Below are 13,456 nucleotides of genomic sequence, written 5' to 3' on the forward strand. Positions count from 1 at the left end.
AGGGAGCAACTACCCACATTTTCCTTCTATAGAGGGGTGGGAAAAGACATGAGAAATTCATGCAACGTCCATGCAGCTGCAGGGAGAGGAAACCCGAGGGGTCCTGGCACCTTACCAGGGATGCATTTATTGTCTTGCTGCAGAGCGCCTGCCCTGGAGTGTGGCCACCGCCACCCCCCAAACCCCCGACCCCATCCTCCCAGCCACGCTCCCCTGAGAGCCTGGAGACTTCTCCTGAAGCCCTCACAGCCACCACCCATTTTATTATTGTAAATATTCCTTTTGTAAAAGGGCATTTATCTGTGAAATGAGACTCTTTTTTTTTGTTTGTTCATTTTGCTTTTTAGAGCCAAACCCGTAGCATATGGAAGTTCCCCGGCTAGGGGTTACATTGGAGCTACATCGGCCATGTAGGATCTGCGCCGCATCTGCAACCTACACCACAGCTCACAGCAATGCTGGATCATTAACCCACTGAGCGAGGCCAGGGATTGAACCTGCATCATCATGGGTACTAGTCAGATTCCTTAACAACTGAGCCATGAAGGGAACTCCCAAGACTCAGTTTTAAAATGTTTGCTTTTGGAGTTTCTGTCCTGGCTCAGTGGTTAATGAATCTGACTAGGAATCATGAGGTTGTGGGTTCCATCCCTGGCCTTGCTTAGTGGGTTAAGGATCCGGCGTTGCCGTGAGCTGGGGTGTAGATTGCAGACGCAGCTCAGACCTTGTGTTGCTCTGGCCCTGGTGTAGGCCGGTGGCCACAGCTCCGATTAGACCCCTAGCCTGGAAACCTCTATATGTTGCAGGAGTGGCCCTAGAAATGGCAAAAAGACAAATAAAATAAAATAAAATAAAATATTTGCTTTGAAGCCTTCAATGAAACCTCTTAAGATAACTGGAGATGTTTAAAGATGTTACCTGCAATAAGCAGAGCAGGTTACCCGACGTCCACTTTGTGAACAGCGGTGGAGCTGTACATTGAAGATTGGTGGGCTTTTTTGTATGTTACACGCCAGTAGAAAAAAGTAAAAGAGTCAGGACTCTGTCTGAATGGTGTGCAAATCATAACAAGAGTGTGGGCGTCTGTGATCTGTCTTTTGGTGGAGCTGATGGGCTGGAATTCGGGGCTCACACAGAGTTCTCAGAGCCCCTAGATGGTCACACCCTGGTGAAGAACTTTCTCTTAGAAGCCTTCTGGGGGGGTGCCCTGTCCCTGCCTTTTAGCTACGAGGGTCTCAAAACGTAGGGTTTGCACAGGGTTGAGCGTAAACACCTCAGTGCCTTTGTGCACGCCACGGGTTGACCAATAGCTCTGACAGCAGTTAGGCTGTTTTATTCGCATGGCGGCTCTAGTCCATGCTAGACTGTGTGACCCTGGGTGAGTGTCTTAACCTCTCTGAATCACAGTTTCCTCATCTGCAGAGTGGAAGAGGATAATACTGCCCATCCTGTAGGCTTGCATAAGGAGTAAATAGGATCCTGCATGTGAAGGCATGTGAAGGGCTTAGCCTAGGACCTGGTAATGGTAAACCTTAAAATAATGCATGGAATCCAAATGGCTGGGGATGGTTTTTTTTTGTTTTGTTTTGTTTTTTTTTGTCTTTTTAGGGCCACACCCGAGGCATACGGAGGTTCCCAGGCTAGGGATCTAATTGAAGATACAGCTGTAGGTCTATGCACGGTCACAGCAACGCCAGATCCAAGCCATGCCGGATCCTTAACCCACTGAGTGAGACCAGGGATAGAACCTGCAACCTCATGGTTCCTAGTCGGATTCATTTCCAATGTGCCACGATGGGAACTCCTTTTTTTTTTTTTTTAACCAGGCCCTTAAGTGATGCTGATGCATAGCCAATGTTAAGAATTACATGCTGACATGGCCTCTGCCAGCCACTGCCACCCTACCCCACCCCCACCCCGACCCCAGCACCACATTGCACCATGAAAGATCTAGAATGTTAATTCTCTTAATTCTCTTCAATTCCACAGATTAGAGTAGAGGGCAGAGGGGCCTGCCTTTTGAAAAGGGTGCATAAATGCCAGGGGAAGGTCATTTCTTGCCCTCTCCCACAGACATTCACTGACTGTGTGCCAGATGAGGTGCGAAGGAAAGACAGGCAGATGGCCAGGTGTGACCCCTGTCCTTGGGGAGCTACCTGCTCACAGAGGAAATTGCCTGATGACATGCACTGTGATGAGAGGGAAGGAATTCTCGGGCTCTGGTTCCAGATTTGCCCCATCTGAGTGTCTTGGGGCCTTATTTATTTATTTATTTTCTTTTTAGGGCCACATCTGCAGCATATGGAGGTTCCCAGGCTGGGAGCTGAATCGGAACTGGAGCTGCAGCTGCTGGCCTACACCACAGCCACAGCAACGTGGGGTCTGAGCTGCATCTGTGACCTACACTGCAGCTTGCAGCAACGCCAAATCTTTAACCCACTGAGTGAAGCATCCTCATGGATACTAGTCAGGTTCTTAACCCTCTGAGCTACAGTGGGAACTCCTGGGCCTTATTTTTCACATTCGTAAAGTGAGGGGGAAGGACTGGGTGATTTCTGAGGTGTTTCCATCCTTGACATTCTATGAATCCGTAATTTTATCCTTAAAAATGCTATATTGCAAAATTCAACAATAAGAAGACAAACAATTTAGTTAAAAAAAAAATAAGCAACAGATCTGGACAGACACCTCACCAAAGAAGATATACAACATTTAAAAAAGCAATGAGAAGATATACAACAATTAAACCACTACACGTTATTAGAATGGCCCAAATCCCAAACACCAAATGCTGGTGAGGATGTTGAGCAATGGGAATTCTCACCCACTCCTGGAGGGAAGTCGAAATGGTCCAGTTTCTCTGGAAAACATTTTGACGATTTCTTACCAAGGTAAACATAATTTTATCCTATGACCCAACAATTGTGCTCCTTGGTGTTTATCCACATGAGTTGAAAGCATGTCTGCACAAAAGCCTGCAAGGGAATGTTTACAGCAGCTTTATTCATAATTGCCAGAACTAGGAAGCAACCAAGATGTCCTTCAGTAGGTGAATGGATAAACTGGTACATCTGGACGGTGGACTATTATCCAGCATTCAAAAGCAGCCCACTATCAAGTCATGAAATGACATGCAGGAAACGTAAACGCATAGTACTAAGTAACAGAAGCCAATCGGCAAAGGCTATATACGATGTCATTCCAACTATTTGCCATTCTGGAGGAGGCAAAATTATGGATGCAGTAAATGGATCAGTGGCTTATGATGGCTAGTGGGAAGGGGAGAATGAAGAAGTGGAGCACGGAGACTTTTTTTTTTGGCTTTTTGGCCATTTCTTGGCCGCTCCCACGGCATATGGAGGTTCCCAGGCTAGGGGTCCATTCGGAGCTGTAGCTGCCAGACTGCGCCAGAGCTATAGCAACGTGGGATCCGAGCCGCGTCTGCAACCTACACCACAGCTCACGGCAATGCCAGACCCTTAACCTGCTGAGCAAGGCCAGGGATCCAACCCTCATGGTTCCTAGTCGGATTCGTTAACCACTGAGCCACGACGGGAACTCCGAGCACGGAGACTTTTAGGGCAGTGAAACTGCTCTGTATGGTACTATAATGGGGGACTTATGCCCTCATACATTTGTTTAAATGCGGAGAATGGACAACGTTAAGAATGAACCCAAACGTAAATGATGGACTTTGGATGATGAGAATGTGTCAGTGTAGGTTCATTGATTGTAAGGTATCACTCTGGTGAGGATGCTACTAGTGGAGGGGCTGAGCTTCTGTGGGGGAAGGAAGTATTTGGGAAATCTCTATACCTTCTGCTCAGTTTTGCTGTGAACCTAAAAATACTCCCAAGGGAATTCCTACTGTGGCTCAGTAGGATAAGAACCTGACGTTGTCTCCACGAGGATGCACGTTTGATTCCTGGCCTCACTCAGGGGGTTAAGGATTTGGCATTGCCGCAAGCTGTGGCATGGTTCACAGACGTGGCTCAGACCTGGTGTTGCCATGGCTGTGGCCTAGGCCAACAGCTGCAGCTTGGATTTGACCCCTAGCCCTGGAACTTCCATATGCCACAGATGCGGCGGTAAAAAGAAATAAAAATAAAAATACTCCTGAAAGTAAAGTCTATTAAAAACCAAAACCAGGAGGTTCCTGTTGTGGCTCAGCGATAACAAACCCAGTTAGCATCCATGAGGATGCAGGTTCAATCCCTGGCCTTGCTCAGTGGGTTAAGGATCTGGCATTGCCATGAGCTGTGGTGTAGGTCACAGATGCGGCTTGGATCCCATGTTGCTGTGGCTGTGGTCTAGGCTGGCCGCTACAGCTCAGATTTGATTCCTAGCCTAGGAACTTCCCCATGCCACAGGTATAACCCTAAAAAGACAAACAAACAAACAAACAGTCCCCCCCCCAAACAAAAAAAACACCATGTTGTGTATGGTTAAGAACATATGCTTTGGACCCAGACTATCTGAATTTGAGTCCTAACTCTGCCTGCTACCTAGCTGTGATCTATAGCAAATTAGCTGAACATCCTGCGCCTTCATTTCTTCATCTGTAAAATGGGGATAATAATATTCCTACTCCATGGTTTTTTGTGAGTATTAAAGGAAATAATAAATCTAAAGCACTTAGCACAGTGAGTAGCATATAGTAAGTGCTCAGTCAATATTGCCTACTATTGCAGTTCCCGTCGTGGCACAGGGGAAACGAATCTGACTAGGAACTATGAGGTTGCGGGTTCAATCCCTGGCCTCGCTTAGTGGGTGAAGGATCCAGCGTTGGCGTGAGCTGTGGTGTAGGTCACAGACATGGCTTGGATCCCGCCTTGCTGTGGCTCTGGCGTAGGCCAGTAGCTATAGCTCGGATTCGACCCCTAGCCTGGGAACCTGCATATGCCGTGGGTGTGGCCCTAAAAGGACAAAAAGACCAATATATATATATATATATATATATACATATATATAGCCTACTACTAAAAAAGCGAACCATTTTAAGAGCTGATGCCAATCGATTGGCTGTTGCTACGCTTGGGCCATGGCCATCCCTTGCACTCGGAGAGACGATCAGGTGACTGACCAAATGGAACTTCTCTCCACATTATGTTGAGGTAGAAGATTTTTTTCAGAGCCAGGGCTTTCAAGTCTGCACACGCTCTGAGGCCCAAAGAACATGCCTCTTGATGGGACTGATGCCAGTGGATCAGGCAGGGGAAAGAGTAATGTACCTGCTTTTCATTTGCCTGAGTGACCTGGCAGATCCCCCATTTTCCACTCTTTCCTTCACCAGCCAAACTCTGTTCTATTTCTGCTCTGGGGAAGAAAGCTTTGTGTTAGATGCACAAAGATTGGTGTTCAGGCTTGAGGTGATCCTGTCATCTTCGACCACAGCAGACACCCTGGACCACCTTGACCTTGACCTTTGAGAGATTACTTGAGAACCACTGATGTACTTCGACATTTTGTCACATGCTTATTATACATTTTATGTTTATTAAATATTATCCCCAATAGCCCTAATGGCATAATTTTGTTTGTAATTGATACATATGCATTTTAATACAAGAAATTTGCATGGCAATTTTGGATTCTTTTTATTTTATTTTTAATTACTCAATGAATTGTATTACATTTATAGTTGTACAATGATCATCACAAACCGATTTTATAGCATTTCCATCCCAAACCCCCAGCCCATCCCCTACCCCCCAACCTGTCTCATTCGGAAACCATACGTTTTTCAAAGTCTGTGAGTCAGTATCTGTTCTGCAAAGTTCATTGTGTCCTTTTTTAAGATTCCACATGTAAATAATAGCATTTGATGTTGGTGTCTCACTGTCTGACTGACTTTACTCAGTATGATAATTTCTAGGTCCATCTATATTGCTAAAAATGCCATTACTTCTTTCCTTTTAATGGCTGAGTAATATTCCATTGTGTATATGTACCACAGCTTATTGATCCACTCCTCTGTCGATGGACATTTAGGTTGTTTCCATGTCTTGGCTATTGTAAATAGTGCTGCAATGAACATTGGAGTACATGTGTCTTTTCGAGTCATGGTTTTCTCTGGATAGATGCCCAGGAGTGGGATTGCTGGATCAAATGGTAATTCTATTTTTAGCTTTCTGAGGAATCTCCATACTGTTTTCCACAGTGGTTGCACCAGTTTACAATCCCACCCACAGTGTAATAGGGTGCCCTTTTCTCCACACCCTCTCCAACACTTATTGTTTGTAGACTTTTTGATGATGGCCATTCTGGCCAGTGTAAGGTGGTACCTCATAGTGGTTTTGATTTACATTTCTCTAATAATTAGTGATGTTGAACATTTTTTCATGTGTTTTTTGGCCATCTGTATGTCTTCTTTGGAGAATTGTCTGTTTAGATTCTGCCCATTTTTTGATGGGGTTTTGGATTATTTTTAAAAAGGATTTAAGAAACTTAAATGACATATATTGTTTTCAGATAAAGAATGAGCCAGGTCTTAATGTAATTAAAAACAAATACTATAGCTGACCTTGGCCCCAAAGGGTCACTTAGCCATAGCTTATAGAGGCTAAGAAGTGAGTGCCCCAACAGTCAACTCTAAACACATTTCCATAGAAGATCCATTCGTGTTACCATTTTCATTGACAATGATAACTGGATAGAGGACATCCTTTCAGGCGGGATGTGAAAGTCTGCCAAGGGCTTGTATGAAGACTGAATTACCTCATTTGACCCTCACAACAGCCTTGTTAGATGAATCTGAGGCTCTCAGAGGCCAAGGATCCCACTCAATTTTTTTAGTTGGTAAGAGGCACAATTAGGACCCAGTGCTTGGGCTTCAAAGCCATAGTCAATCCTTTAGGTTTTAATGTTTTCTCCCTTTGTTTGTTGTGAACTGGTGGCTAGAGCTGGGCATCTAACAGCTCACTTCTGCCTTCCTGGTGGGCAGGCAGAGCTTCTATTTATTTAGTTCTAGTACCCATGCCTCCTCCAACTGAGAAGGCCAATCACTGATCAACCCTACATGCCGGCCAGGGATTGGTCTAGAGGTGGGCATGTGACTCAGTCTGGCCGATGAGATGCGAGGGGATGTCTAAATAAGGGTTTTCCTTTTTTTTAGGGCTGCACTCATAGCATGTGGAAGTTCCCAGGCTAAGGGTGGAATCTGGGTTGCAGCCACCACCTACACCACAGCCACAGCAATGCCAGCTCCTTAACCCACTGAGTGAGGCCAGGGATCGAACCTGTATCCTCATGGATACTAGTCAAATTCGTTTCCATTGTGCCACAATGGGAACTCCAAAAAAAGAGATTTTTCTGACATTAAAAATTGAGGAAAAAAAAATCTTCCTCATTTTATTTTGATTCCTATTTTACTGCTCATGACCTCTTTTAAAGAGCACCTAGCTATCTTTCTTTGACTCTGGGCCTGTGGGCTTTGGCTCATTTCTGATGACACCAGACTGGGTCCTGGGTGGTTTGAAGGCACTTGGCTGCAATTCCACACTGGCCCAAGACAAGGAGCCTCCCCCCAGGGAGTGGGTGCAGCTGTCTCTGCTGGATGAGCCCAAGGGGCTGGTCCCACTGGAGCATCATGGACTCAGGTCCCCCAGTTGCTCTCAGAGGAGGCTGGGGGCCAAGCCCCCACCACACATGTGCTTTACTCTGATGCTTCAGTAATAGCAGGAGGAGGAATGTTGCTTTAAGTGAGCTTTCTCTGTGAGACCATGATTACCAAGCACTGTGGCTTTGAAAGCCCTTTCTTGAGAAGCCTAGTCCCAAATGAGAAACCTCCAAGAACCAGAAACTGAGTTTTTATATATGGACTTTAACCCTTTAGTTCCTGAGGCAATGGTCAGTTCCCCAAATTGGTTTAGTAAATCTTAATTGGATGGGTAATATTAACAGCACAGAATGATTACACGGCTTTTCGATTTTCAGAGTCTTCTACTGCTTCCTTTATTCTTCTGTCAACCCAGTGGAGAAGGTAAGGAAGGGATTAGCAACCAGTCACTTGCCACTGGGAAATGCCGTTATGACTTCCTACCCAACCACACCCAGGCCCTGGGTGTGGTGCATCATATGTGGTCCTCTTAGTTCTCATGGTGACCCTATGCAGGTGGAATTCCTACCTTCCCTTTACCTCAGAGGATCATGAATCTCAGAGACAAGCATAAGTCCTAGGGCTGGGATTTGAATCTAGCCCCTGCTGCCCATGTCACGTGACATTTCTGGGTGTCACTTTCCTTAGAAAATAAAAGGGTTGTATTATGGACTCACTAAGGTCAATTTTAGTTCAAACTCCATGATACTATGACTCTTATCCTCTGCCATGGAAAAATGGAATCGAAGCATAGAAATGATCTTTGGGGTCACATAAGAAGCTAGAGGTAGGTGAGCCCTGCTCAAAAGCAGATCTTCCTCGGACTCCCTTCTCAAGCCACAGATAGTTGGAGGGGCTCCTGGTCTTAGAGAATTGAGGTCAACCTGCCGCACATCCAGCCGGCTTCAGTGCCCTTGTCTGTTTAGCTTCCGGGCAGTCTTCATTGCTGCCAGCATCTTGTCTCTTTTAAAAAGGTCCAGCCTCTCCTTCCTGGTGAGCAGTCTGAGACTCTGACCTGGGCTGGGTTCAGGCCAAGGCTGGACACATTGCCAGGGGAGTTTCAAACCGTAGCATCCAAGAGCACCTTTCCTGAGCCTCGACTTGGGCTAAGCACAGTTCCAAGGGCTTTACAGGCAGTGCCTCCTTGTATATTTATATATTTACCTCTTTATGATACCCCTATGGTTGGAGTGTTATCTCCTACACACCTACCTCACATCCACGCACACACCCCATTTTAATGATGATGAAATTGAGCACAGAGCCATTAAGTAACGTGTTCACGGCCACACGGTTAGTGTGCATCAGAGACAGGGATAGCCCGGTTCCAGAGTCCACGGGCTTCACTGCTATTCTCTACTGCCTTGCACGAAGCATTAACCTTAGAAGACCAGGTAACTAGGTGAAAACCTTGTATTTGCATGGCAGTGGATAACTACCTTGGGCCCCAGCCCCAAGATGGTGAAGAGGGCTGGGAGAGTTAGGGCTGGGCAGTGGGGTCTAAGGAGACCCCCCCCCCCAACCTGGAGCGCTGAAACTTTGACCCAAGGGAGGAGGATGCAAGTTCCTAGGAGAGCTTTTTACAGGACACCTGCTCCTGTGCTTGAGAGGGAGGGGCCTGGGGCATCCAGCTGATTTGGATGAGAGTCTCTGACAAGCAGAGAAAGGTTGATTCCCATTGTTTCTCTACCCATCTCATCACACCCCTTAATTCTCCTTTGCACAGTTGTAATTATTTAGTCAATTAGCTAATTATTCACTCACCGGAGAACTGGGCCATCCTTGAGTGTGGTTGTATTGCCGCGGCCCTGTCCACATAACCAAATATTTGTTGAATGATTGAATGAAGAAATGAATGAAAGTCTGGCCCTGTGGTCTCCAGTATTTCAGTCAGAGCTCTTGGGAAGGCTCTCGAAGGGGAGGGCACAGAAATAACAAGTTGGCATTTGAGGAAGTATTTGAAAGGAAAAGCAGGCTTTAAAAAGGAGGAAGGAGAGGATTAGGGAGGTATATTTAAGAGATAGAGAAACACTGGTGAGAGTCGAGGGTAGGGAAATGTGGGCATAAAACCTGAAAGGGAGGCTGTGAGCCTGGCCAGGGCTACCAAAGACGCCCTTGTCCTGCGCTCTCCCTCTGCGGACGCGTGGCCTCCCTCAGGGCCTCGTCCTGGGGCCGGCCCTGAGATGTCTCCTTGTACAGCAGTGACTTTTAATTGTAAATGTTTAGCCTCATTGCCCAGGTTCCGAGTGTGGGGCTCTTGTCTGGTTCCTGGGATGGGTTTCTGTGAGCCGGCCTGGGGACTCCCCCAGCCCAGCTACTCAGCTGGGAAAGGGGGCTCTCTGGAAGGCAGCCTGGGGCCAACTTAGGGCCCTGTGTTTTAGGAACATAGGTGTCCAAACTGGGCCTGGATCGCCTGGAGCTGGAAGAGCTTTCCTAGAAGTGAAAATCCCACCCCTCCCCCGCTGGCTGGGGCTCACACAAGAGCCCAGTCACAAGGCCCCCTTGGCTCCATCCCACACTTCGCTCTACCGCACCACCAAAATTGTTGAGTGTAAGAGGAAACGCCACCTCCCGCAGAAAACCTAGGGGACTTTTTTTCCCCTTCGATAAACATTTGCTGAAATAACTTTTTATTGGTGGTTGTTTTAAAACACGAGGCATAAAAAGAGTCCTGAGAATTATTCCCATCATAACTTTTGTTCAGCTAGATCTGTGTCATCAGTGTGGGCTTCAATTTCCTCGTCTATAAAATATGGCCCCTTCCTCACTTTAATGGTCTGCCAGTGTGCGCTGCACAAGGGGTCACTGATCTTAACATTCACTCTGCCCAGCAGCGATCGGACGAATATTCTTTAAGTGCCAAGAGCCCAGACTGCTTTTGACATGACTGGGGATACAAAAGAATTTATTTTCTGGCCTCTGGCTGTCACTTATTTAGGTGTTCATTCAAAGTCAACCGTAAAGTCAGTAGATGGTAGGGGCTACAGGGATTTTAAAATGATAAGATGTTGTCCCTAACACGAAGGTGACTTCAAGCACGTTGAAATGATACTACGCAAATGAAATAAAAAGAATTCAAAATAGCGTACGATTATCGTTAGGTGGGTAGGGATGTGATATTTCAGGTTGGAAGAAGGAGGAATCACTCTGGGCTTGACAGATCTAAGAAGGCTCCTTAGCAGGAAAGCTTGGATCGCCTAAAATGTGACATTGACGGTGATGGTAGCGATGACGGTGATGGTGTGAACGCAGCCAAATTTCTTGGACTCTTAGCCAGTGGCAGGTATTGATAGGGTGCTTTGTAAGTATCACAGTTAATCCCCACATCGACCTTCTAATGCCGTCACCATTCTTGTCCCCATTGAGCAGATGGGGAAACCGAGGTCCAAATGTTTTATTGAGGAATCTGGCCAATCCATAGTAACACCTTCTAGGTGTGAGGGGACAGGGATTAAGAAAAAGGAGGCGTTCCCTTGTGGCCCAGCAGGTTCTGTATCCAGCTTTTTCATTGCAGGGGCTTGGGTTGCTGCTATGGTATGGGTTTGATCCCTGGTCCAGGAACTTCCACATGCCAAGGGCATGCCCCCGCCCCCCCCCCAAAAAAAAACCAAGAAGGAAAGGTCCCCGAGCCTTCTAGACCAGCATTCTGTGGGTGTCAAGAGGAAACTTCTTCGTGGCATAATGCCTACCTTTTCAGATTAAACTCCCTCTTCTAATAATGACTGAGGCCTCTTGAATATATATCCCTATGGTAATAGTGTACTTTCTAGATCTAAACAAATACAGTGGACTCATCTCAGATCTTATTTATCTCTATAACGTTTGACCATATTGACCACCCATTTTGGCTTTCATGGCCGAGGGAAAGCCTACTCCTGGGTTAAGGGACAGGGGACTTGAGGAATCTTGAGGTTCTGTGCTTCTGTCTCTGCCTTCCTTTCTTCTATTTTCTGGGGGTATCCTTTGTTAACTACTTTACCTCCTCCTATATGCCCATTTGTTCATTGTCAGCATCTCTTAAGACTGAGTCCTAGACCAGCTTCTGTTTGTTCATTCATAAACTCAAAATGTGTTAATCACCTATTGTTTGAAGTTTAATATTTCTTAAGATCATTTTTGATCTAAAGGAGTTTGGTGATTCAACCTGCAATCCTGGTGTCAACTTCAGGGAGCACCTATATGTAGATGACTTACGTTGTGACATCCCTACGTGGACCTTTCATCTTCTTTTCAGGGCATATTTTGAAACATAATATTTTGAGAGCAGAATGCATTGGGTTTTCTCTAGACCACTTAAGTCCTCATTTCCCCATTTTAATGAATATTATCTATCTTCCTGGGTCTCTATTCTGTCATCTTTACGGTCAGGGATGTCTTTTTTTTGCGCTTTGCCTCCTCTCCTAGGGTGGTATGTTGTCTATGGCTCAGAGCAAATATTCAAACAAGGCCATCTGACTAAATTATTTAAATGCCGAGCTGAACCCTGAACTGCAAGAAGGGAGCTCAGTGTAGTTCTGTATTTAGTCTTGGATAGTTGAGTGGCATTTGATGGATGAAGCAAGAATAGTAAGCAGATAAAATTTCCCAATGTCAGTTTAACAGTGCTTTGTGAGTTTGACTGTGGGTCATTTTACTCACAAATTTTTCAGCTTTCTTTGGTGGCAAGTGGCAGAAAACCCTCAAACTATCTTAGTAAGAAACAGAAAGTGGATGTATTGACTTCATCACTGTGAAGTCCAAAGACTGATTCAGCATGTTCTCATAGCCTGTTAGGTTCAGGAAGCAAATGATGATCTCATGGTTGTTCTCTCTTTACATGTCTTGGCTCTCTTTCCGTCTTTGTATGTGTTCCACTCTCAGTCAGTCTCTTATCACATGACCAGAAAAAAATGGCCACCAATAGCCACAAACTACATCCTTGCATTGGTGTTTTGAAGGAAAAGAGCTCCCCTCTTCCCTGACATTCACATATGAATCTCAGGGATGACTCTGATTGGCCCTGATTGGCCCATCCCTGAACCAATCATTGTAGCTTAGGAAATGGACTGTTCTAATTGGCCAGCTGAGGCCACACACCCACACTCGAGTGGGGATGATGAGGCACCAGAATTGACAACACCTCAGGGCCTCAGGGAGAGGGAGGATAGTGGTTTTCCAAAGAAAGGAGTGCTCGGGAGAACAGCGTATCTCCACCACACTCCTCTCCTAACCCCATCTGGCCCAGCACTAAACGAGAGAATTGTGTTTGGAGATCAAAGAGAAGATGCTGGGCTTTCCCAAGAGATGGCTGTATTTCTGTGGATGCTGATTTATTACTAAAACTTTAGGAGTTCCCAGTGGCTTAGCGGTTAAGGAATTTGACTAGCATCCATGAGGATGCAGATTCAGTCCCTGGCCTTGCACAGAGGGTTAAGGATCCATTGTTGCCATGAGCTGTGGTGTAGGTCAGAGAGGTGGCTCAGATCCTGCATTGCTGTGGCTTAGGTGTAGGCCAGCAGCTACAGCTCTGATTCAGCCACTAGCCTGGGAACCTCCATATGCCATGGGTTCAGCCCTAAAAAGCAAAAACCACCACCACCACCACCACCACAACAACAACAAAAACCAAAAAAACAAAAACAACATTAGACATGTTTCCTGTTATTTTATAAAATTCTTATTGGTGGAAGAGAAGCAGCAGTTAGTTCTGTTCTCAATTCAAATTTTCTTCTCTAATATTTCAGCCATGAATATATATATATATGTATATATATATATATATATATATATATATATATATATATATATATAGGAAAAATTTAAAACTTTAAACCAGACCATCCCCTAAATGACTACGATGTTACTTCTCCTCCTACCCTA

The 13,456-nt window shown here is 45.6% G+C and overlaps 1 pseudogene; it reads right to left on the bottom strand.

Moving 5' to 3' along the window:
* Positions 1-9,377, bottom strand: part of LOC125136753 (glutamine synthetase-like) — a 53,772-nt pseudogene extending 44,395 nt beyond the window's left edge.
* Positions 9,378-13,456: the final 4,079 nt, after the last annotated feature.

Source organism: Phacochoerus africanus, chromosome 9, assembly GCF_016906955.1.
Source record: "Phacochoerus africanus isolate WHEZ1 chromosome 9, ROS_Pafr_v1, whole genome shotgun sequence".
In the NCBI taxonomy this organism is placed as follows: Eukaryota; Metazoa; Chordata; class Mammalia; order Artiodactyla; family Suidae; genus Phacochoerus; species Phacochoerus africanus.